General features: G+C 47.7%; 1 protein-coding gene across 4 annotated transcripts in view; it reads left to right on the top strand.

The window, feature by feature from the left end:
• The window catches only part of LOC119951396 (rho guanine nucleotide exchange factor 6-like), a 208,987-nt gene that overhangs the window by 72,988 nt on the left and 111,066 nt on the right, over positions 1-24,933 (top strand). For 3 of the 4 annotated variants that reach the window (XM_038774539.1, XM_038774538.1, XM_038774537.1), the window contains one exon: positions 10,152-10,273. The exons of the other annotated variant lie outside the window; for it this stretch is intronic. The gene's annotated coding sequence lies outside the window, so the exon portion shown is untranslated. The remainder of the gene's footprint in view (positions 1-10,151; positions 10,274-24,933) is intronic. 4 annotated transcript variants of the gene reach the window in all.

The raw sequence follows: 24,933 nt of genomic DNA, 5'->3' as shown, positions 1-24,933 counted from the left end.
TGGGGATGAAGATGGGAAGGCACTGAAAGAGGAACAAGAACCTCGGAAGCACCGTCAATTTGACGGACTGCACCCTCCCCGCCAACGATAATGGCAGCATGTCCCACCTCTTGAACTCCTCCTCCATCTGATCTACAAGTCTGGTGAAATTAAGTTTGTGAAGAGTCCCCCAGTCCCTGGCCACCTGCACCCCCAGGTACCTAAAACTCTCCCCTGCCCGCCTAAGTGGGAGCCTACCAATTCCTTCCTCCTGGTCTCCAGGGTGCACCACAAACACCTCACTCTTGCCAAAATTTAGTTTATAACCTGAAAAGGTCCCAAACTCAGCTAGCAGCTCTATCACCCCCGGCATCCCTCCCACCGGGTCCGCCACATACAGCAACAGGTCATCGGCATACAACGACACCCTATGTTCCTCCCCACCTCGCACCAAACCTCTCCACCTCTCTGAGTCCCTCAACACCATCGCCAGCGGCTCGATTGCCAGTGCAAACAAGGGGGACAGGGGGCAACCCTGCCTGGTCCCTCGGTAAAGCCGGAAGTACTCCGACCTCCTCCCATTCGTGGCTACGCACGCCATCGGGGCCTCATATAGCAGCCTCACCTATCTAATAAACCATTCACCAAATCCAAACCTCCCATAAGTACTCCCACTCCACTCCATCGAAGGCCTTCTCCGCATCCAGCGCCACCACTATCTCTGCCTCCCCCTCAATCGTCGGCATCATGATGACATTCAACAATCTACGCACATTCGTGTTCAGCTGCCTTCCCTTCACAAAACCTGTCTGGTCCTCATGTACAACCCCTGGCACACAGTCCTCTATCCTGGTGGCCAGGATTTTTGCCAGCACCTTGGCATCTACGTTGAGGAGAGATATGGGCCTGTATGAACCACACTGCTGGGGGTCCTTGTCCCTCTTTAACGAGATCAGCGCTCGCGACATCGTCGGGGGCAGAGTCCCCCCTTCCCACGCTTCATTAAGTGTCCGCACCAGCAAGGGGCCCACTAGGTCCACAAACTTTTTATAAAATTCCACCGGGAACCCATCCGGCCCCAGTGCCTTCCCTGACTGCATCTGCCCGATCCCCTTTACTAGCTCCTCCAGCTCAATCGGCGCACCCAACCCCTCCACCTGCTCCTCCTGCACCTTCGGGAAAGAAAGCCCATCGAGGAACCTCTCCATTTCCCTCCTCGCCCCTGTTGGCTCCGAACGATACAGTTCCCCATAAAAGTCCTTGAAGACCTCATTCACCTCTACCCACTTCCGCACCACATTCCCACTCTTGTCTCTCACTCCAGCAATTTCCTTAGCCGCATCCCGCTTGCGGAGCTGATGAGCCAGCATCCTACTCGCCTTTTCACCATGTTCGTACACTGCCCCTTGTGCCTTCCTCCACTGTGCCTCCGCCTTTCTAGTGGTCAGCAAATCAAATTTAGCCTGCAGGCTGCGCATCTCCCCCAACAATCCCTCCTCTGGTGCCTCTGCATACCTCCTGTCCACCTCCAGCATCTTTCCCACCAGTCTATCCCTCTCACTCCTCTCGCTCCCCTCCCTGTGTACCCGGATGGATATCAGCTCCCCACGAATCACTGCCTTCAGGGCTTCCCAGACCACCCCCACCTGAACCTCCCCCGTATCATTCACCTCGAGGTACCACTCAATACTTGCCCGGACCCTCCTACACACCTCCTCCTCCGCCAACAACCCCACATCCAACCGCCACAACGGGCGCTGGTCCCGCACCTCCCCCATCTCCAACTCTATCCAATGCAGAGCGTGGTCGGAGATTGCAATGGCCGTATACTCGGCCTCCTCCACTCTCGGAATCAGTCCCCTACTCACCACGAAGAAGTCTATCTGAGAGTAGGCCCTATGTACGTGGGAGAAGAAAGAGTACTCCCGTGCCCTCGGCCTCACAAACCTCCATGGGTCCACCCCTCCCATCTGGTCCATAAACCCTCTCAGTACCTTGGCTGCCGCCGGCCTCCTACCCGTCCTAGAGCTGGACCGATCCAGTGAAGGATCCAACATCCCTTCCTCAGACGGACCTGGTCCGCCACCTTCAGGTGGGTCACCTGAAGCATTGCCACATCTGCCTTTAGCCCCTTCAGATGAGCAAGTACCCTCGACCGCTTCACCGGCCCATTCAATCCTCTCGCATTCCAGGTGACCAACCGAATCAGAGGGCGCCCCGCCCCCCTCGACTAGCCATAGCCCGTCGACTGCCCGCCCCAGGCCAGCACCCCCTGCCCGACCCAGTCCCCACAGCGACAACACCTCACCTCTGTCCCCCTGGCCCCCACCAGCTCCTTCCTGACCCTACCAGCAGCAACCCGGTATTCCCCCCCCCCCCCCCCCCCCCCCCCCCCCCCCCCCCAGGCTAGGAACCCTCCTAGCCGTGAACCGTCCTCCATTGTACTTCCGTGGGTCAGCTATCATCTGCTGACCCCGGAAACTCCCGCCAATAACCCGACCCCTCCCAGAGTGGGATCATCCCCCAATCTATCCCTCCTCCAGGCACCGCTCCAGCGCGGGGAAGAACCAGTTAAGGCCCCGCCTCCCCCCGTCATCGTCTCCGCCCCCCAGCCCCGCAGCGCGGGAAACCAGAGGAACACCCGCGCTTTCACACTGCCCCACCACACCCTTCTGACGCAGCTCCCAAATACCAGCCCCATTCCATACCCCCAACCCGAGGAATACAACAAACCCCCCCCCCCAACCCTCCCCGCAAGATACACAACTCGAACAGTGCCCCAGAGCAAAGCAACATAACAGAACAACACCCCCATAAATAACCATATCAAAATTGCAAAAGTACAGAAAAATAGAACACAGCAACAGCAGAATCCAGCAATAAAGTATTACAACCGACCCCGCAACCCCCAACCCCTAGTTCAAGTCCAGTTTCTCCGTCCGCACGAAGGCCCACGCCTCCTCCGGGGAATCGAAATAATAATGCCGATCCGAATAAGTTACCCACAGGCTGCAACATTCCGAACTTTATCTTTTTCTTGTAAAGCACCTCTTCCGTCCGATTAAACCCGGACCGCCGCTTAGCCACCTCCGCACTCCAATCCTGGTACATCCGTACTACCCCATTCTCCCAGTTGCTGCTCTTCACCCTCTTGGCTCAGCGCAGCACACACTCCCGATCACTGAACCGGTGGAACCTCACCAGCACCGCACGCGGGGATTCATTCTCCTTAGGCCTCCTGGCCAGTACTCTGTGTGCTCCCTCCAGCTCCAAGGGCAGATGGAAAGACCCGGCCCCCACTAGCGAGTTCAGCATCGTAGCCACGTAGGTTGTCAGATCCGACCCCTCCAGCCCCTCCGCAAGGCCCAAGATCCGCAGATTTTTCTGCCTCATGCGGTGATCAAGCTCCTCGAAGCGTTCCTGCCACTTCTTGTGGAGCCCCTCGTGCCCCTCCACCTTACTCACGAGGATCCCAGCCTCCTCCTCCTCGTTCAGTGGCCTGCGTCTGCAACTCCTTGATGGCGGCACCCTGGGTCGTCTGAATCTCCGAGAGCCTTTTGTTCGTTTCCTGCAGAGAGCTCAGTACCTCAGCCTTGAAGTCTGCAAAACAGCGCAGGAGAGCAGCTTGTTGCTCCTGGGCCCACTGCTTCCACTCCTCTGGAGCTCCGCCGGCCGCCATCTTGGATTCCTTCCCCCGTTTTTTCTGGGGAGCTGCTGCCGTTTTTTCCCCTTTCCACTCCGAGTTCAAGTCATGGACTGCGGGGAAAGTCGATCAGCACCGGGAGACGTCGAAAAATTTCCGTTTTGGGCTCTAAAAAGAGCCGAAAAGTCCGTTTAAAACGGGAGCTCCCAAATGTGCATCCTATGTCATCGCCGCCACCGGAAGTCCGTAGGTGTCCTTGTTGTTGAGATGTTCGAATGTTGATTGCAGAGCCAGTGAGATAGTGCCTGCTGTGGACCGGTTGGGGTGATAGGCGAACTGTAGTGGATCGATTCCGTCTGGGAGGCTGGCAGTGATCCATCTCATGACTAGCCGCTCGAAGCATTTCATGATAACAGATGTCAGGGCCACCGGTCGGTAGTCGTTGAGGCAGGCTACCTTGTCCTTCTTTGGTGCTGGTATTATGGTGGTCTTCTTGAAGGAGTTGGGGACCTCAGAGCGGAGGAGTGAGGTGTTGAAGATATCTGCAAATACACTCGCCAGCTGGTCTGCGCAGGCTCCGAGTGCTCGCCCAGGGACTCTCGGGGCCCGTCGCTTTCCGCGGATTCACTTTCAAGAAGGCAGCTCTTCCCTCTGAGGCTGTAATAGTGGGTACGGGTGTGTCCAGGGCTGTTGGAGCAGGTGGCACTGATACTTTGGCTGACTGCTCAAAGCGGGCATAGAAATTGTTCAGATCATCAGGTAGGGATGCTCCAGCCCCAGATATTCCACCTGGCCTTGCTTTGTAGCCTGTGATCTTGTGTAGGCCCTGCCATAGTCGTCGTGGGTTAGTGTCGTTGGCCTGGAGTTTGATGCGGTATTATCTTTTTGCATCCCTGATGTAGGGGGAATTGAACGTTAACTACCCCGACATCCGTAGCCTTTTCTTTTGTGGTTTGTTGGTTGTGTTCCCGGGGAGGGTGTGGTTGGGAGGTGCATGGGGGGTTACTGATGTATCATCGCACATGGTGATATTTATGGTATTGTGTTGGGACGGTAGCTTTGATTTAGTTACATTGTCTTAATTTATCAATCATTGACAGCTTTGGAAACCTCTCTGTTGATGCAGTGTAATGAGAGTGGTCCTGTGGTGATACAGGTTGGTGCTAAATCCATGGATTGGAGCATTGGAGAGGGAAATTGGAGAAATAACCGGGAAGAACTTGGAACAATTTTTGCTTGTTTCTACAATCCTGCTCGGGATCATCTAGGAACGAATTTGCTCCCTCTTCAACTGTTTACACAATATCACCTGTAAACATTGAGAATATCCATCCTCGCTTCACAATTGCACTGAACTTTCATTTGGTCTTTGAGATGTTAATTCCGTGGATTAAAACATAATTGTAAATGGATACAAGTGCAGTTACATAATCCTGCGTCCCACTTGTTCTAAATAGAGTTAACCCGTTTCTAACAAGTATTCTGTTTGCCTGATGTATCTTATTAAAGAAATGCTTGCAGAATTTTTCTTTGACATGTTGAAGGACAAACATTAACATTTTGCTCCACCTTGTGTTTTGATTTCATTGAACGTTCTTCCTGAAAGTAAGTGGCCAGCCTGCTACCCATGCCTGAACTCGCATCAGCTCCCATTCCTTTCCCAACCCTGCCCAACCCTGCCCGCTCTGCCTAACCCTGCCCGCTCTGCCTGCTGGTTACAGTGCATCTCAAACTTCTTCTCTACCTGGTTCTCCTCTTTAGCAGTTGAAACTATCTGTTTGTCTTTTCACTCCTTAAGTGGTTCAAGTGTCAGATCTTATTTGATAATTACTCTTTTATTCACCTTGGCACATTCTGCCACATCAAAGGCGCTATATAAATGCATGGTTTTGTTGGTGATTGTGCAGCCTAGATTTCAGCGATGAGTTCCTCCTCTCACAGGAGGTAAAACCAGCCTCCACAACACTTTGTACTGTTTTATTCCCTTTTACTTTTCTGTCGTGGTATTGGTGCAAATGACTGTCTCAACTTTCCCCTTTTACACTTTGGATTCCTAAATCTCCCTTCATCCTGAAACCTCTCCACCAACAGCAACAGTCAGGAGGGGGATGATCCATCAGCAGAATGTCTCCGCATACAGCCTCATGGCTCTATGTGGCATTAACAGAGGCTGGCAGGATATTATTGATCTGAGGTGAGAAGTAAGATCAAAGTGATTGGTGGAGAGCCTGAAGGGACTGTTTGATCTCCTCCTTGTTCCTGTGTCCTTGTACATCCTCAGATGATAAATTCTGCTTGTTACAACCTTGTATGGTGCAAGTTCAATTTTAAAGTTAATTACTTTCAGAACTTTTTATTAAGTAACTTTATTGAATTGGGGTGAGATTAGGTTAGAATCATAGAATGAGACAGCATAGAGAAGGCCATTCGGCCCATTTTGCTTGTGCCAGATCTACCCAGTTGATACCCCTCTCCTCCCCTCTCCCCACAGCCCTGTAGTCTTTTTACTTTTCCATTATTTATCCAGTTCTTATTACAAGTTTATTTACTGAATGCGTTTCTGTCGACTTTTCAGATGACAGATTCCAAATCACAACTTCAATCTATTCCCCTTTCACCGTGTTGTCTATTCGGGTGCATTGCTCGTTCATTTAAAAAAAAGATTACCTCAACAGAGATCGATCTCAAATTAAAGCATGTCTTGGAAACTATGAGGGTGCATTAAAATAATCAGCCACCAGTCAGCCCCACCTTGACTGCAAATCCTCGTGCATTTATCAAACTCATGTTAAAAGTAATTGTCGAGGACACAGGCCAGTTAATCGATTTGAGGGATTTTAACCTTTTCCCTGAGCATATCCAACAGCAATGCTGGGTTCAGGATTAGCGAGACATTTTTGGGAATGATTTTGCTCATACAGCACGACAGAAGGAGATAGATGAAGGACAGAGTTATGAGGCGGTCCGTGTCCTTTGCTTCCTCTTTGATCGACAACCAGGAAATAGGTGTCTGTCGACATTGTTGTCATTTCCTTCCTCAGTGAACAAACTGTAAGTTGTTCAAATTACTTTTGAAAATTGTGCATTCACCAGAGGTGCGCGGCAATTGTAAAAAAAAAAATATAGGGAAAGCAAAACTTGGAAACGGAAAGCTGGTCTCAGTAAAAGTGACCACCGAGCTATCGTATTTGTGTAGAAGCCCGGCTGGTTCTGGAAACCTGCTGTCTTTACCCAGTCTGGGTCTGTATGTGAACCCAATCCCACACCAACATGGGGTGACTCTCGGCTGCCCTCGGAATGAACTAGCCAGCCATTCAGCTTGATCAGAATCACACACCCAAAAAAGATGTGTGTCTTTAAGCAGGCAGCCCGACACCACTTCAGGGCCGTGACTCGCGCTCGAGAATAATACTCTTCTAATTTTCCCAGCTGTGGCTGGCTGCACTCGCGCGTTATGATCTTTATTGTCTGATCCCGTCCATGGGCCAGTGGCATGTCTGCTCGGGCAACTTGCATCTTCGGCTGCGTCGCACAGTTATTGCCAGGGCATCCAAGCGGAGCTCTTCTGAAAGTGGAATTTTCTGATGAGTTAGACTGCTAGCAGATTGTAGGAAGTGAGCTCTTTTTGTTTCAGTGTAGAGTTCTGCCCAATTGATTGGAGGCTTTTTGAAAATGGTATCTGGAAGTTGAATAATGCTACGCACTTGCCACCTCCCAGTTACTCAGCACAAACCAGTTTTGACCTGCGGTGAGTGAGAAAAAGAGTTGGAAGAACTTGCTCTTGTGTAGCACCTTGCATCAGCTCAAGACGGGCTGAATAGCTTTACAGCAAATCAAGTCCCTTTGATCTGCAGTCGTCTCTTGAAATGAAAATAGCTTATTGTCACAAGTAGGCTTCAAATGAAGTTACTGTGAAAAACCCATAGTCTCCACATTCTGGCGCCTGTTCGGGGAGGCTGGTACGTGAATTGAACCGTGCTGCTGGCCTGCCCTGGTCTGCTTTAAAAGCCAGTTCTTTAGCCCTGTGCTAAACCAGCCCCTTATCATATAGGAAGGACTTTAGCCCCAAATTGAGCACAGAAAGATCCCACCAACTGCATCCATAGATCCCCGACAGTGCAAAAAGAGGCCATTCGGCCCATCGAGTCTGCACCGACCCTCCAAAAGAGCACTCTACCGAAAGCCACTCACCTACCCTATCCCAGTAACCTCACATACTGATCATGGCCAATCCACCTAACCTGCACATCTTTAGACTGTGGGAGGAAACCCATGCAAACCCGTGGGGAACGTGCAGACTCCGCACAGTCACCCGAGGCCGGAATCGAACCCAGGTCCCTGGCACTTTGAAGCAGCAGTGCTAACCACTGTCCACCGTGCCGCCCACAATGTGATATTGAAAACAGTGCCAGTATGTAGAGAAAGCGAGTTACAGGGTACATGTTTCAAGTTGATCTTTCATCAGAATGTGATAAAAGGTCAGCCTAGATAAAGGGTCAGTGGCACAGTGGTTAGCACTGCCACCTCGCAGCGCCAGGGTCCCGGGTTCGATTCCCGGCTTGGGTCACTGTCTGTGCGGAGTCTGCACGTTCTCCCTGTGTCTGTGTGGGTTTCCTCCGGGTGCTCCGGTTTCCTCCCACAGTCCAAAAATGTGCAGGTTTGGTGGATTTGCCATGCTAAATTGCCCCTTAGTGTGCAAAGGTGTGCAGATTAGATGGGGTTACAGGGATAGGGTGGGGAGTGGGCCTGGGTGGGGTACTCTTTAAGAGGGTCGCTGCAGACTTGATGGGCTGAATGGCCTCCTGCACTGCAGAAATTTTCAATTGTATGCTCAGTTTTCTAAAACGTGGCTGAACCCACAACCTTCTAGATCAGAGGCAGTTCCGCTGCCCAATGAGCCACGGCACCCGAGTGCTTCCTTAGGAACGAGACAAATTCACCTGGATTCCAGAGCTGGTTACTGATGGGAGGTTTTGGAATCTGAACAAGTTGGCACTCGTTAGAAAAGCAGTTGTCCTGTTACATTTGAGACCTGAAAGAATACCCGTGTGTGTTGCTGGTAGGAACTGATGTTTTGAATTTCAGAGAGTTTAATATTAAAATTATTAGGAATATAAAATTTGGATGTCTCCCACATGGTTAGGGGAGCTTGACATTGTTGTTTCCTCTGCTTAATTCTCACCACTTCCCAGCAATGTAAACAGGATTTGAATCACAGACATTTGCAGCTTTCCTGAATGCTGTACCATTCTGTGACTCTGGGAAGGAGGCCGTTCAGCACATTGTATCCATGTTGGCCCTTTGTTGGTGCGATTCAGAGTTAATTATCCTGGAATATAACCAGGCTCTTTGTAATGAGCACCTTCACTACACTGACTGCTGCCGATCAGCAGCTCGGGACTGTCAATAACTGCCAGCCTTTCCAACAACATTTCACATCCCTGAAGAAAACATCCTGGAATTTGTAATTAGATAATGCATCGCTGTTTTTCTGCTGCCAAGCAGGTACCAAGTGGAATGTGCTCATTTTTGAACAAATGTACAGCTTTGTGAGGGAATATCTGATACCGTTTTATCAATGAGACTCTCTATTTCCGCCTCCGTAATGTCACCTATCCCTGCCCATCTCAGCTCGTGTTGCTGAAACCCTCATTCATGCCATTGCTACCTCGCAACTCCAGTCATCCAAAACTCTCCCACTGCCTCACAGCAAGTCCCGTTCACCCATCGTCCCTGTGTCAACTGGCCTACAGTATCTCCCGGATAAACAGGCACCTTTATTTTCAAATTGTAATCCTTATTTTCAAATTCCTCCATGGCATTGCCCTTCCCTCTGTCTGTAATCCCCTTCAACCCACAACTCTGAGAAAACTGCAACTCTAATCCTGGCCCATTGATCAACTCCAATTTTAAAGCTGCCACCACCATTGGTTGCTGTGCCTGGGCCCTCAGCTCCACAATTCCCTCCCTAATTGGGAAGCACGGTGGCACAAGTGGATAGCACTGTGGCCTCACAGCGCCAGGATCCCAGGTTCGATTCCCCGGTAGGTCACTGTCTGTGCGGCGTCTGCACGTTCTCCCCAAGTCTCCATGGGTTTTCTCAGTGTGCTCCAGTTTCCTCCCACAGTCCAAAGATGTGCAGGTTAGGTGGATTGGCCGTGTTAAAATTGCCCTTAGTGCCCAAAAAGGTTAGCTGGGGTTATTGGGTTAAGGGGCTAGGGTGAAAGTGAGGGCTTAAGTGGGTCGGTGCAGACTTGATCGCTCAAATGGCCTCCTTCTGTACTGTATGTTCTGTAATTCCCTCTACCTCACTTTCCGCCTTTAAGATATTTCTTAAAATCTACTGGCCTTGTATGTCTTGGTGATATATTGTTTGATAAAGCCCCTATGAAGCAGCACGGCGAGTTTTACTATGTTAGAGATGCTATATAAATTCCACTTGTTGGTGTTTATTGTGTCCTGCTTAAATGTTGAGATGGGATATTATGTTCCCGGACTTCAGGCCTTGTTTTGTTTTGTTTTCAAACAGAGCGAGGAAGGACATCTTCATCTTTCTCGTCCCATCACAGTAACTCCGCCTCCTCTCTCAGCAGCTCCCAAGTACCTGCCTTGAAAGTGTCCAGAGTCTTTCGGAGGCAGTCAAAAAACCTGGTAACGTATCTCCGTTAAAAGCCATTTTGAGACGAAACTGTGAGGCACGGTGAACAGATTTTAATTTCCCTTTGAGAAATGATGCTCCTTTTGTTGGCCTTTCCTTAGCGATCTTTCAAGTATGTCTGAGTTGTACGAAGAATGAGCAGCATGTAATCGGGTCCTTTATCAAATGGCCTACACTCCATATGAGTCACCTCCCACCACTTCTTTACCTCATCATTGTCTATTCCTTACTTCCCTCTATGGGGAAGCGTTTATCCAGCTTCCCCATAAAACGTATCCATACCATTCACTCACCACTCCCTCTGGTCGCCAGTTCCACATTTTCACCACTCCCTCGGGAAAGAATTTTCTCCTGAATTCCCTGCAGATTTATTAGTGGCCACCTTATATTTTATGAACCTTTTGTCTCAGACTTCCACAAGTGGAAACATTTTCTTTCAGCATTAGCCAATCCAACTCTGAAATATTTTTAGGTACATTGTCACGAGCCACGCTGATGTTATCTGCGATGGTCCCAACTTGGAGACCAGTTTGTGGCGGTGTGTAGTTTTGTTTTTGGGATGGTGTGAGGAGACAAGTGAGAATAAGCAGCTCAGTCATCGTGTAACAATTATTAAAGGCTGTTTATTAAATTAAAGACAAATACACGACGAAAAGGACTATATTCTGTTAGTTATACTATTAACTACTAAACACGCATAGTTTATGTAGAACGTACCTCTTGTTCCAGAATATATCTACGACACCTGAACTCTTTAAGATTTCTCTTTTCCCCCAAATAATGTCCAAAGTAAATAAATCTATAATCTTGTCCAGTTTATAATTACTGCACAATACAGGGTTACATAGAAGATACAATGCAGAAGGAGGCCATTCGACCCATCGAGTCTGCACCGACCCACTTAAGCCCTCACTTCCACCCTCTCCCTGTAACCCAATAACCCTGCCAAACCTTGTTTTTTTGGTCACTAAGGGCAATTTATCATGGCCAATCATCTAACCTGCATGTCTTTGGACTGTGGGAGGAAACCGGAGCACCCGGAGGAAACCCATGCAGACACGGGGAGAACATGCAGCAAAAAGATATTTCTAAATAAACAGACATTCAAAGCCCTGATACACAAAAGACAAACACAAAACAGGACAAGAAAAACACGGTCCGGACTTCTGGTTGCGGCAATGAGTGAGTGAGCCGCACATTCGGGGGCTCTCACTCCGGCGGGGCTTAAGGACCTGGTTCCCCGTTATAGCGGGACTGTGGAGCGGCGAAAGGACAGCAACGGAGGTGCGGAGGAGCGGGCAGCGCTGTATGGAACCGTGGGAGAGCAGGAAGCAACGGAAACGAGAGAGGAAGGGGAGAGGAAGGGATAAAGGCAAGGTGCAGGGGAAGCTGACCTGGGACCCAAGATGGCGTACCGGCGGAACTCGGACCCAACAATCCAGCAAACGCTGGAAAACATGCTGCAGGTTATTAAAAGCAGCTTTGAGTCGTTGAAGCGGGATAACTTGGACCCACTTCAGAAGGCAGTGGATCAGCTGAACCAGAGGCTGGAGCTGGGCGAGGCGGTGGAGGAGCAGGCGGATGCGCAGACGATTTCAGCGCTAGAAGTCGACGGGGTGAAGGAGAGGCAGAGAAGACTGCTGGACAGAGTAGAGGCGTTGGAAAATAGAGCCCGCAGACAAAATTTGAGGATCATTGGCCTCCCAGAGGGGGCTGAGGGAGCTGATGCCACAGCGTTTGTGGCTGACCTGTTGATGCAGCTGATGGGGGCTGAAGCCTTTCTGCGATCGCCGGAGCTGGACGGGGCACACAGAGTGCAGGCGAGACAGGTGCGGCCGGGGGGTGCCCCCATCCGATGGTGATTAGGTTCCACAGATTTGTGGAAAAGGAGCGGGTGCTGCGGTGAGCAAAGAGCGCCAAGAGCAGCACGTGGAATAACAGTGTTCTCCGCATCTACCAGGACCTAAGCCAGGAGGTGGCTAGGCGGCTAGCAGCCTACCGTGCTAACGGGCAGCACGGTAGCATTGTGGATAGCACAATCGCTTCACAGCTTCAGGGTCCGAGGTTCGATTCCGGTTTGGGTCACTGTCTGTGCGGAGTCTGCACATCCTCCCCGTTTGTGCGTGGGTTTCCTTCGGGTGCTCCGGTATCCTCCCACAGTCCAAAGATGTGCAGGTTAGGTGGATTGGCCATGATAAATTGCCCTTAGAGTCCAAAATTGCCCTTAGTGTTGGGTGGGGTTACTGGGTTATGGGGATAGGGCCGGTGCAGACTCGATGCAGACTCGATGGGCTGAATGGCCTCCTGCACTGTAAATTCTATGATTCTATAAATTCACTGAAACAAGTTAAGGAGGTGTTGTTCAAGAAGCACGTGAAGTTTGGTCTGCTTTTCCCGGCCCGCCTTTGGGTTACGCATCAGGGTCAGCACCACTACTTCTCCGAGTCCGAAGAAGCAATGGACTTTGCGGCGGATCAGGGTCTGGTCCCGAAAAGAGGTCCCACGGAGGCAAACTAGGGTCCGAGAACTACTGTTTGAAGGGACGCCGATTGTGCCTAGACTGTTGGTCAACTGTTTACTGTTTTAAAGGTGCCATGTGGGGTATTTGTTTTTTTTTGTGTGGGCAGTTCTTGCCTGGGGGGGGGGGGGGGGGCTTTTTCCTGTTTTTGTTGCTTTTATTTTCTTTTCCTGGGTCTTTCTGCTGTGATGGGTACCTTTTGTTGGGCTCGCTGAGTGCACTGGAGCCGGTATTGCAACAAAGGGGTGGCTGGTCAGCAATGGGGATTAAAGATGTGGGTTGGGGGCTTTCGTTTTATTTATGTTTATGGTTTGTTAGGTTTGTTTCGGGTGGGGGTTGTAGGGGTAATGGGGTATTGCGGGGTTATCTTACTGATGCTCAGATAGGGACGTGGGTTAACACTTTTCTGTGTACACGGCGGGAACTGTATTGTACCTGGAGCAGCCTCGCGGGGCGGTTTGAGGTTTACATTTTGTTTGACCTTCCTGTGTTAGTGAGATTGCTCCAGTGGGTTGGAGGGGGGATGGGGCGCTGGGGAGTGGGGATGAGGTCGGGGAAACAATGGGAATGAGACAGGTGGGCGCCGGAGTAATGAGTCACCGGGCTAGCAGATTGGCTAGTCAAGGGAGTCAGGTGGGGGGGGAGGAGAGAATACAGCCAATGGATGGCAGGGGTGGGGCCACTGGGGGATGTTGCTTGGGGGGGGGGGGGGCTACTGGGGGATGTTGCTGGGGGGGGCTACTGGGGGATGTTGCTGGGGGGGGGGGGGGCGGGGGCTACTGGGGGATGTTGCTGGGGGGGGGGGTTGCTGGGGGGGGGGGGCGGCGGCGGGGGATGTTGCTGGGGGGGGGGGGGGGGGGGGGGGGGTGGGGTGGGGCTACCGGGGGATGTTGCTGGGGGGGGGGGGCTACCGGGGTATGCAGCGGGGGTATGCAGTTGATCGGACAGAATTCTATTCACAATAGATTTGGGAGTTCTTTCTTTAATAATCTTTATCTTTATTGTCACAAGCAGGCTTACATTTACACTGCAATGAAGTTACTGTGAAAAGCCCCTAGATGCCACATTCCGGCGCCTGTTCGGGTACACTGAGGCAGAATTCAGAATGTCCAAATTGTCAGATGGAGTTTTGGTGAAGCTGTTCTTGATGACTTTAACTTATCACAGGGAGGCAGTGGGGTAGTGGTATTGTCACTGGACTAGTAATCCAGAGACCCAGGGGACCCGGGTTCGAATCTTGCCAGGGCAGATGGTGAAATTTGAATTCAATAAGAAATGTGGAATTAATGATGACCATGAAATCAGTGTCGATTGTTGTAAAATCCCATCTGGTTCACTAATGTCCTTCAGAGAAGGAAATCTGCTGCCCTTACCCGGTCTGGTCTTCCATGTGACTCCAGACCCACAGCAATGTGGTTAACTCTTAAATGTCCTCAGAGATGGGCAATAAATGTTGGCCCAGCCAGCGACACCCACAGCCAATGAATTAAAAAAAAACAATTTTGCTGACTTTCAAAAAACACACGAGTTATTCTGATGAAAGTTTAACCCACTCTAGACTGCATGTAAGGAAGGAAACCCACGCAGACAAGGGGAGAACGTGCAGACCCTCCCCCCCCCCACTGCTAACTGGTGACCCGTGGCCTCTTGGAGAATGGAATATTCACCGCCGCAATCCCCAAATCAATCTTCCACACTTTTAAAAATAATTCAGGAGGCTGCAAGTCCAAAATTCAACATCCTTCAGGTTTTCAACAATGCGTTCCTCACAATACATATTAAAGGAAAGGAAGAAAGACAACTTCATTGTCGTAACCCCTGATTGGTCTGTTGAAGCTAGTTCCCCAAAATGGTGAAACAGCCCCAAATTATGCTGTTTGAGTCAGTTCCCTAAAATGGCACCGTTCCCCATGGTACCGATAATTATCAAGTCTCCAAATATTGTCGCTCGGGGTGGACTGTCCAGCCAGTCACTCAGTCAACAACCCTTCCTCCGTAGACTTCAGCGATTGACCAATCTGCTACAGCTCTGAGCACCGGGTGCTGTGCTCAGTTTCTGGCTCCATTCCAGACTTCCTCAAAACAGCCGTCAGTCCTTAGCAAATTCTTTCCTCGGCACTGTAAGGCTTTCAGGACTCGGCAGCTTACCGTCAATCAAACTCCATCTCCTGACTCCACACCACAGTTCACCTCCCCATGTGGAATTTTAGCCATTGTCCTGACTTGTAGTTCAACGTCATCGAATGCACTAAAAATGGATTCCTGTTAAACAATAGAAAGCAACTTTTGTTTTGACAAATCTAGCCGTAAGAGAAACAACAATTTATGCAAAACGACAGCTGTGAACTTTGGCCTGCTTTGGCCATGATGCTTGGCCATGTGACAACAAGGGAAGCGGGGGCATTCCACAATTTATAATATCACTATTGATTGTATAAATTATAAAGTACTTGACTTAACCAAAGCACAATCACACTTGGTTCTAAATCAAGGTCCACATAGTAACTTCTAAAAATTTTATACAGATTTAATGCAGGTTCTCTTTAAATCAGGAGCAAAGTAGAAATTAAATTCAAAAATTTTAAAAACTGCAAAAATTAGTGATCTCAGGCCTCTGCCTCTTTTCCTTTCCTTTCTAACCAATGTGGGAGCTAGTAGTAGGTTTAATTATTCACTTCAGATCTCATGACCAAATCCTTCCTTTGGATGACTACAAATCCTTAACTATCCCCGGGAGGCCATTGCCAGACTTCTCAGACTTGGCAGTAACTCTCAGTGAACAAATCCCCACTACCTGTGCTGGTTTAGCTGCAGTTTGGTCTCCTTGAGATTTGTGGACACCAATATAAATCTTGTTGCTTTACTGGTGTGAGTAAAGTTGGGGACAGGATTCTGGCTGAATCTGACACTTCAACACCCCTCTTATCACAGAATGATAGAACCTTATAGCACAGGAGGAACCATCTGGCCCATCGTGGATGTGTTCGGTCTTTGGAAGAACTGTCCAATTAGCCCCACATCCCAGTAATATTCCCCAGAGCCCTGTAAATTAATCTTGGCCAAACATACGGCCAGTTGTCTTTTAACAGATCCTATGGATTTGGATTTCATCACCCGCCGAGGTAACGCATTCCAGAATTTAATCCTCTGGGTGAAATTTCCCCTAAATTCCTCATTCACTACAGCTGGATTTGAAGGAGCAGCTAACAAAACCCATGGCTAGGCCAAAACATTTCTAATTTTCATGTGGCAGATGTATTTGTTCGTACTGTTATATTGTCTCTCGTTGGCGAGTGGGACTAACTGGATAACTCTCGAGGCAGAAGAGACATGAGGAGCCTAACTGCCTCCTGCCATGTAAGATATTAATTTTAATAGTGGAATCTCATTAATTCAGTACTTCAGAATGTGCAGTCTATACTTGAATTCTAGAGTATTTATACAGTTAAATACAGATTTTCAAAAAAACTAAGTATATTGATATTAATTTGAGGTATTTAGGGACCAGGGTCAAAGGAAGATATATGGAGTTGGGACATAAGAACTTTAGAACAAGGAACAGAAGTAGGTCATTCCGCTCCTGTTGTCTGCTCCGCCATTCCATCGGCTCATGGCTGAGCTTTAGCCCTAACTCTGCTTTCCTGCCTGCTCGCCATAACCTTGTTTCCCGGGAGACCGTAAATCTGTCCATCTCTGCCTTAAATGTATTCGATGATAGAGCATCCACAACCCTTAGAGGTAGCGAATTCCAAAAATTCACAAGCCTTGGAGTGATGACTTCTCTCCTCATCTCTGAATGATCACCACGTGATCCTGGGTCTGGGCCCTGTGTTCTGGACTCCCCATCCTGTGGAAACAGCCTCGGTATGTACCCTATCATCCCCTTCAGAATATTGGGTTTCAATAAGATCACCTCTCATAGGACCAAATTAATCGATGACAACCCTCTCATACCAGGGACCAGTCTAGTGAACCTGTGCTGTGCTGACTTCAATGATAGTAAACCCTTACTTATACATAGTCAAAACTGCACACAGTATTCCAGATGAAGTCTCACCAAAGCCCGATATAATTGTCGCAAGCCTCCCTTATCCTCATACTCCAACCCTCTTGCAGTTGAAACCAACATGCCACCTGTCATTTTAATTGCTTGCTGAAAGTCCGTGTTAACTTTGTGTTCTTTGTCTGAGTGGACCCAAGTCTCTCTGAAGGTAATTTACAAGTTTCATGCCCTTTCTGTTTTTCTAAACTTGCCGACAAAGTAAACAATCTCTCACTTCCCCACATTGTACTCCATCTGTCACCTTGCTGCCCACTCACTTAACCTGCCTATGTCTCTTTGTGTCCTCCCCACAGCTTACATTGGAGGTCCTGTAGCACAGTAGGCAGTCACAGAATTGTTCTGCCGCAGAAGGAGGCCACTTGGTCCATCATGTCTACTCTAGCTCACCAAGTGAGCAACCCATCTGCACCATTCCCCCGTCTTCTCCCCGTCATCCTGCACATTCTTCCTTTTCAGAAAACAGCTTGATTTCCTTTTGAATGCTTAAGTTGAAACTGCCTCCATCGCACTATTTACGCTTCGTTTACTCAGTGTTTTAAATCTGTGCCCTGGGAACAGTTTCTCTCTGTCTACTCTGTCCAGATCCCTCATGATTTTGAATAGCTCTATCAAGTCTCAGCCTTCTTTTCTCCGAGAGAACAGTTCTACCATGCCAGGGTGGCACAGTGGTTAGCACTGCTGCCTCACAGCGCCAAGCACCCGGGTTCAATTCCAGCCTTGGGTGACTGTGGGGAGTTTGCATGTATTTCCTCCGGGTGCTCTGGTTTCCTCCCACAGTCCAAAGATGTGCAGGTTTGGTGGATTGGCCATGATAAATTGCCCCTTAGTGTGCAAAGGTGTGCAGATTATATGGGGTTACAGGGATAGGGTGGGGAGTGGGCCTGGATGGGGTACTAAGAGGGTTGGTGCAGACTTGATGGGCTGAATGGCCTCCTCCTGCACTGTAGGGATTCTTTGATCCTCCAGTCTGTCATCATTTCGAGAACCATTTTTTTTTGCACTCTCTTTAATGCCGTCATGTCCTTCCTAAAGTGCGGCACCCAAACTGGACGTAATACTCTAGCTGAGGCCAAACTAGTGACATAGAACCGAACAAGGAGCTGGAGTTGGCCATTCAGCCCCTTGAGCCCACTCTCCATTCAATACAATTATGGCTGATCTCCTCTCGGCCTCAACTCCACGGTCCTGCCCGTTCTCCATAACCCTTCAGCCCATTACTCATTAAAAATCTGTCTAACTCCTCCTAAAATGTACTCAATGTCTTGGCATCCACTGCACTCTGGGGTAGCGAATTCCACAGGTTCACAACCCTTTGGGAGAAGTAGTTTCTCCACATCTCTGTTTTCCAGGCATGACTACAGGCCTTATCCTAAAACTGTGACCTCTCGTTCTAGATTCTCCCACAAGAGGAAGCATCCGCTCTATGTCTGCTTTGTCAATACCTTTTAACATCTTGTACATCTAAATTTAATCTCTTGATTCTTCTGAACTGAAGAGAGTCTCGGCCTAAACTGCTCAATCTCTCTTCATAAACAAACCCCTCATCTCTAGAATCAATCTAGTGAAACTCCTCTGAACTGCCTCCAATGCAACTGCATCCCTCCTCAAATAAGGAGACTAAAACTGTTCTCAGTGCTCCGGTGCGGTCTGACCAATGCCTTGTCCAGTTGCAGCAACACTTCCCCACCTTTATACTCCCTTCCTTTAGCTATAAAGGCCTAAATTTGTGCGGCGTACACAAGTTCAATACAACTGCCTCGCTCTTCTGGTATGCCCCTATTAACAAAGCCGAGGATACTATACTTTCTCAACCTCTCCTGCCATCTTCAATAATCTGTGCACATAAACACCCAGGCCCCTCTGCTCCTGCACATCCTTTAGAGCTGTACCTTTATTTTATATTGTTCCTTCCAGCTTCTTCCAACCAAAATGAATCACGTCGCACTTCACCTGCCAACCGTCTGCCTATTCCACCAACTTGTCTGTCCCTTTGAAAATTGACATTATCCTCCTCACTGTCCACAATGCTCCCCAAGTTTTGTATGAAACACAAATTTTGAAATTGGTCCCTGTACACCAAGGTCTAGGTCATTAGCATTTATCAGGAAAAGCTAGGATCCCAATACTGACCCCTCGGGAACTCCACTACAAACCTTCCTCCAGCATGGAAAACATCCATTAGCCACTATTCTTCAGTATCCATGTTGCTACTGTCCCTTTTATTCCATCAGCTATAACTTTGCTCACCTGCCTGTTGTGCGGCACTATATCGGATGTCTTTTGGAAGTCCATATACACCACATCAACAGCATTGCCCTCATCAACCTTCTCTTGCATTTTCAAAAGACCTCAACATGATAGTTAATCATGATTTTTCCTTGAGAAATCCATGCTGGATTTCCTTCATTAACTTGCATTTGTCCACCTGCCTATTAATTATTATTTATAGAAACTTCCCACCACCAGAATTAAATTGACTGGCCCGTATTCCTTGGCTTTAACATTTATAGCTCTCCAGTCTTCTGGCACCCCCTCTGAACTGAAAGGAAACTGAAAGATTACGGCCAGCGCCTCTGCAACTTCCACTCTCACTTCCTTCAGTATCCTTGGGATGAATCTCATCCGGTGGCCCTGGTGCCTTGTCAACCTTTAAGTTCGGAGAACAGAAACAATACCACGTCCTCATCCATTTTAAATCTGAATTGCCGATCTGTGGCCTGGGTAGCATCTTCTCCTTACAGTCACAAACGGGGGAATTCATAACAGGGAACAAAGAATTGACTGAGGAACTAAATTTGTATTGTGCTTCTGTCTTCACAAAGAAAAACATGAATAATGTACCGGACATTCTGAGAAAAACAAGTTTTAGTGAAGAGTTGAAGGAAATTAGTATTGGTAAAGAAATGGTTTTGGGGAAATTTAAGAGATTGAGGGTGGACCAATCTCCAAGGCCTGATAATTTTCATCCCAGAGTACATAAAGAAGTGGCCCTAGAAATAGTAGATCCATTGGGGGCCATTTTCCAAATTTCTTTGGACTCTGGAATGGTTCCTACAGATTGGAGGGTAGCGAATGTAACCTCGCTATTCAAAAAGGGAGGCAGAGAGAAAACAGGGAACTATAGACCAGTGAGCCTAACGTCAGTTGTAGGGAGGTTGCTGGAGTCAATTATCAAGCATTTCGTAGCACAGCATTTGGAAAGCAGTGGTGTAATCAAAGCCAGCATGGATTTACGAAAGGAAAACCATGCCTGACAAATCTACCAGAATCCTTTGAAGATGTAACTAGTAGAGTTGACCTGAGAGAACCAGTGGATGTGGTTTGTTTTGACTTTCAGAAGACATTTGACAAGGCCTCACATAGCAGATTAATATGTAAAATTAAAATACATGGGATTATGGATAGTGTCTTGAGATGGATAGAAAGCTGGTTAGCAGACAGGAAGTAAAAAGTTGGAATAAATAGGTCTTTTTTCGATTGGCAGGCAGTGACTAGTGGGGTACCGCAGGGATCTGTGGTAGGACCCCAATAGTTCACATTATACATTAATGATTTGGATGAGGGAATTAAATGTATTATCTCCAAATTTGCAGATGATACAAAGTTGGGTGGGAGGGTGAGCTGTGAGGAGGATGCAGAGATACTTCAGGATTTGGACAGGCTGAGTGAGTGTAAATTGAGAGAGGCGGATACTCAGCGAGACCTTGGTGTCCTCGTGCATCAGTCGCTGAAAGTAAGCGCGCAGGTACAGCAGGCAGTAAAAAAGGCAAATGGTATGTTGGCCTTCATAACGAGAGGATTTGATTATAGGAATAGAGATATTTACCTGTAATTGGATAGGGCATTGTTGAGGCAACACCTGGAGTATTGTGTGCTGTTTTGGGGTCCTTATCTGAGGAAGGATGTTCTTTCTATGGAGGGAGTGCAGAGAAGGTTTACCAGGCTGATTCCTGAGATGGTGGGACTATCATTTGAGGAGAGACTAAGTCGGTTAGGATTATATAGAACATAGAACATTACAGCGCAGTACGGGCCCTTCGGCCCTCGATGTTGCGCCGACCTGTGAAACCATCTGAAGCCTATCTGACCTACACTATTCCATTTTCATCCATATGTCTATCCAGTGACCACTTAAATGCCCTTAAAGTTAGCGAGTCTACTACTGTTGCAGGCAGGGCGTTCCACACCCCTACTACTCTCTGAGTAAAGAAACTGCCTCTGACATCTGTCTATATCTACTACCCCTCAATTTAAAGCTATGTCCCCTCGTGTTGGTCATCACCATCCGAGGAAAGAGACTCTCACTGTCCACCCTATCTAACCCTCTGACTATCTTATATGTCTCTATTAAGTCACTTCTCAGCCTTCTCCTCTCTAACGAAAACAACCTCAAGTCCCTGAGCCTTTCCTCGTAAGACCTTCCCTCCATACCAGGCAACATCCTAGTAAATCTCCTCTGAACCCTTTCCAAAGCTTCCACATCCTTCCTATAATGTGGTGACCAGAACTGCACGCAGTACTCCAGGAGCGGCCGCACCAGAGTTATGTACAGCTGCAGCATGACCGTGTGGCTCTGAAACTACTGATAAAGGCTAGCACACCATATGCCTTCTTAACAGCCCTATTAACCTGGGTGGCAACTTACAGGGATTTATGTACCTGGATGCCGAGATCTCTCTGTTCATCTATACTACCAAGAATCTTGCCATTGGCCCAGTACTCTGCATTCCTGTTACTCCTTCCAAAGTGAACCACCTCACACTTTTCCGCATTAAACTCCACCTGCCACCTCTCAGCCCAGCTCTGCAGCTTATCTATGTCCCTCTGTATCCTATAACATCCTTCAGCAGTATACACAACTCCACCGACCTTTGTGTCATCTGCAAATTTACTAACCCATCCTTCTACACCCTCTTCCAGGTCATTTATAAAAATGACAAACAGCAGTGGTCCCAAAACAGATCCTTGCGGTACACCACTAGTAACTGAACTCCAGGATGAACATTTGCCATCAACCACCACCCTCTGTCTTCTTTCAGCTAGCCAATTACTGATCCAAACCGCTAAATCACCTTCAATCCCATACTTCATTATTTTCTGCAATAGCCTACCGTGTGGAACCTTATGAAGGTTCATTTGAGTTTAGAAGAGTGAGAGGGGATCTCATAGAAACTTAGAAAATTCTAACAGGATTAGACAGGGTAGATTCAGAAAGAATGTTCCCTATGGTGGGGGAGTCCAGAACTAGTGGTCATAGTTTGAGGATAAGGGGTAAACCATTTAGGATTGAGGGGAGGAGAAATTTCTTCACCCAGAGAGTGGTGAATCTGTGGAATTCACTCCCACAGAAAGTAGTTGAGGCCAAAACGGTGTATCATTTCAAGAAGGAATTTGATACAGCTCTTCGGGCTAAAGGGATTGAGGGATATGGGGGGGAAGGCAGGGTCAGGGTATGATGATGAATGGTGGAGCAGGCTCGAATGAAAATGAATCTTTCGTCTAGTAACTCCGCTGGGGCCCCGGCCTCCATGTGTAAATTGCCTGTTTGGTCGCTAATCGGCCCCACTCCTCCTTTTACCCCCTTTTTACTATTTACATGACTGTAGAAGTTTTACATTCCCTTATGTTAGCTGCTGGTCGCTTTTAATACTCCCTCTTTGTCTCTCTTATTTACCTCTCCTTTGAACCTTCTGTTTCCAGCTTGGATTTCAATTATATTTTCTACCTGATGTCTGTCATAGGCACATTGCACGTACCCAGTACTTTAGAATTTTTTCACCTTCCTGTATTTTCTTTGCAAATTTGTTCCTCTACATCCTTCTCACGAGTTGGTGGTCTATAGACTACACCGAGCAATATCATTGCACCTTTTGTTCCTGAACGCCAGCCAAATAGATTTTGTCCTGGACCCATGAGGCGCAGGAGCAGAATTAGGCCATCTTCTAAACTCCAATCCTGGGGTACAGGTCCAACCTACTCAACCTCTCATAAGAAAATCCCTCCATACCCAGGATCAACCTACTCTGGACTGCCTCCAATGCCATTATATCTTTCCTTAGATCTGGGGATCAAAACGGTTGACAGTGTTCCAGGTGTGGTCTGACTGGTGCCCTGTGTAGTTTCAGCAGGACATCCCTATTTTCAGGGAAGTGGTGCCACTTCATGTCCTCATCTGGACCTCGAAAGAAGTATCAATTTTGCTTCTAATTTTCACCCCTCTATCACCGTCACGTGGTGCATCTCCAACACTTCCCTTTCTTGACCTCTCTGTCTCCATTTTTGGTGATTGTGATGAATCCCCGGGGAGTCCAGCCTCCCCGGACAGGCGCCGGAATGTGGTGACTAGGGGCTTTTCACAGTAACTTCATTGAAGCCTACTCGTGACAATAAGCGATTTTCATTTTCATGTAGAAATTGTTATATATTATATTTCATATTTGTGGCAGTAATGTTATTAAAAACCAAAGTTTAAAATACATACAGGCACTATGTCTATGAAATTTGTAATTAATGTGTCATACAAGATGATGTAATTATTGAGTTTTACCATTTGCTTGTTTATAGAGAGATGGCTAATGGAACATTGTTTTGATTGCAAGAGATTCATAGAAACAAAGAAAATGGGAGCGGGGGAGACCATTCCGCCCATTGAGCCTTTTCCGCCATTCATTATGATCATGGCTGATCATCCAACTCAATAGCCTATTCCCACTTTCCCCCCATATCGTTTGATCCCCTCGCCCCAAGTGTTATACCTAACTGTTAATTGAAAACATATAATGATTTTGCCTCAACTACTTCATATGATAACGAATTCCACAGGCTCACCACTCTCTAGGTAAAGATATTTCTCCTCCTCTCTGTCCTCTGTTCCGTGGGTGTAGATAGTTTGAGGGATTGTATTTAGTCTTAGCTCAGCAGCTGGTGGGACATCTTAGTGGGGTACAGATAATGTAATGAGTGGGAGGAGCCAGGTTTGTCTGTAGTTTTGCAGACGGCTAGAAGATTTTAAGTTGAACAGCAATTTGCCATAGGATTTGAGTCTGACAAGACAAACGGATTTTCAGGTTGTTCTCTCCAAAGTTCTGCACAGATACGCAACTGATTGCTAATTTTGTTTATGAGTCGGTTTTGAACTGTATTGTGGTTGCTTTGTTTGAATGTATACAGTGGCAATTGTAGATAGTGAGTTCAGGTTTTCTCTTTTATTTAAAGCTATTAATTGTAAAGCTGTGTCTTTGGTGTTAATGTGGCTAATTCTAAGTTTAAATTAAAGTTGGTTTTAACATAAAAGATAAGAATCATCATTCCTGGGGGGAAATATCCTTTCCTCACAGTCTTATAGATTGTAAATTGTTTGGGGTCTGGTCCGGTATCCTAACAAAAATTGGGGGCTCTTGTCCAGGATTTAAAATTATAATTCCCAGTTGGGGTTTGGGATTATTGAATTTAAAAAGACAGTGAGTGTGAGGGACTGGGTCTTTCTTTCAGGTGTCGATACTCTTGTCAGTTTGAGTCGGGAGTGACCGGATTCTTTCAGTGGCAAAGAGTTTCTTGGATATCGAAGAGGTCACTCTGGGTGGTTATGACAAAGGAACAAGCTGAAGGAGCGAGGAAGGTGGAGATAATTCAAGCAATAGCTTAACATTTACATTTCCCAGAGGCACAGCCTGAATCATTGGAATTAGATAAAACACATTTACAAATTAAACAATTGAAACGCAGGAAAAATAAAAGGGAGAAATTGGAAATGCAGGAAAAGGATGAGGAGAGAGAGGGAAAGGAGAGAGTGGCAATTGCAGAGAAAAAGGAAAAACAAAGAGTTTCTGAAAAGGCAATTGAAATCAGGAAGCCTGAGGTGGAAATGGAGAGACTAGCAAGAGAAAAAAAAAAGGATAAGGAGAGAGAGAAAACATCAACTTAAAATGTTGGTGGCCAAGGCTGGCGTTGAGGAAAGTTAGAGGGAGGAGTAACTCCTCCTAGTCAAAAGTCTCATGGAGATATGTTTAAATATATTCAAGCACTGTCAAGGTTTGATGAGAAAGATGTGGAAGCCTTTAAAAAAATATTAT

Source organism: Scyliorhinus canicula, chromosome 17, assembly GCF_902713615.1.
Source record: "Scyliorhinus canicula chromosome 17, sScyCan1.1, whole genome shotgun sequence".
In the NCBI taxonomy this organism is placed as follows: Eukaryota; Metazoa; Chordata; class Chondrichthyes; order Carcharhiniformes; family Scyliorhinidae; genus Scyliorhinus; species Scyliorhinus canicula.
The sequence above is the reverse complement of the archived record's forward strand: the minus strand, read 5'-3'. Positions and strand labels throughout refer to the sequence as shown.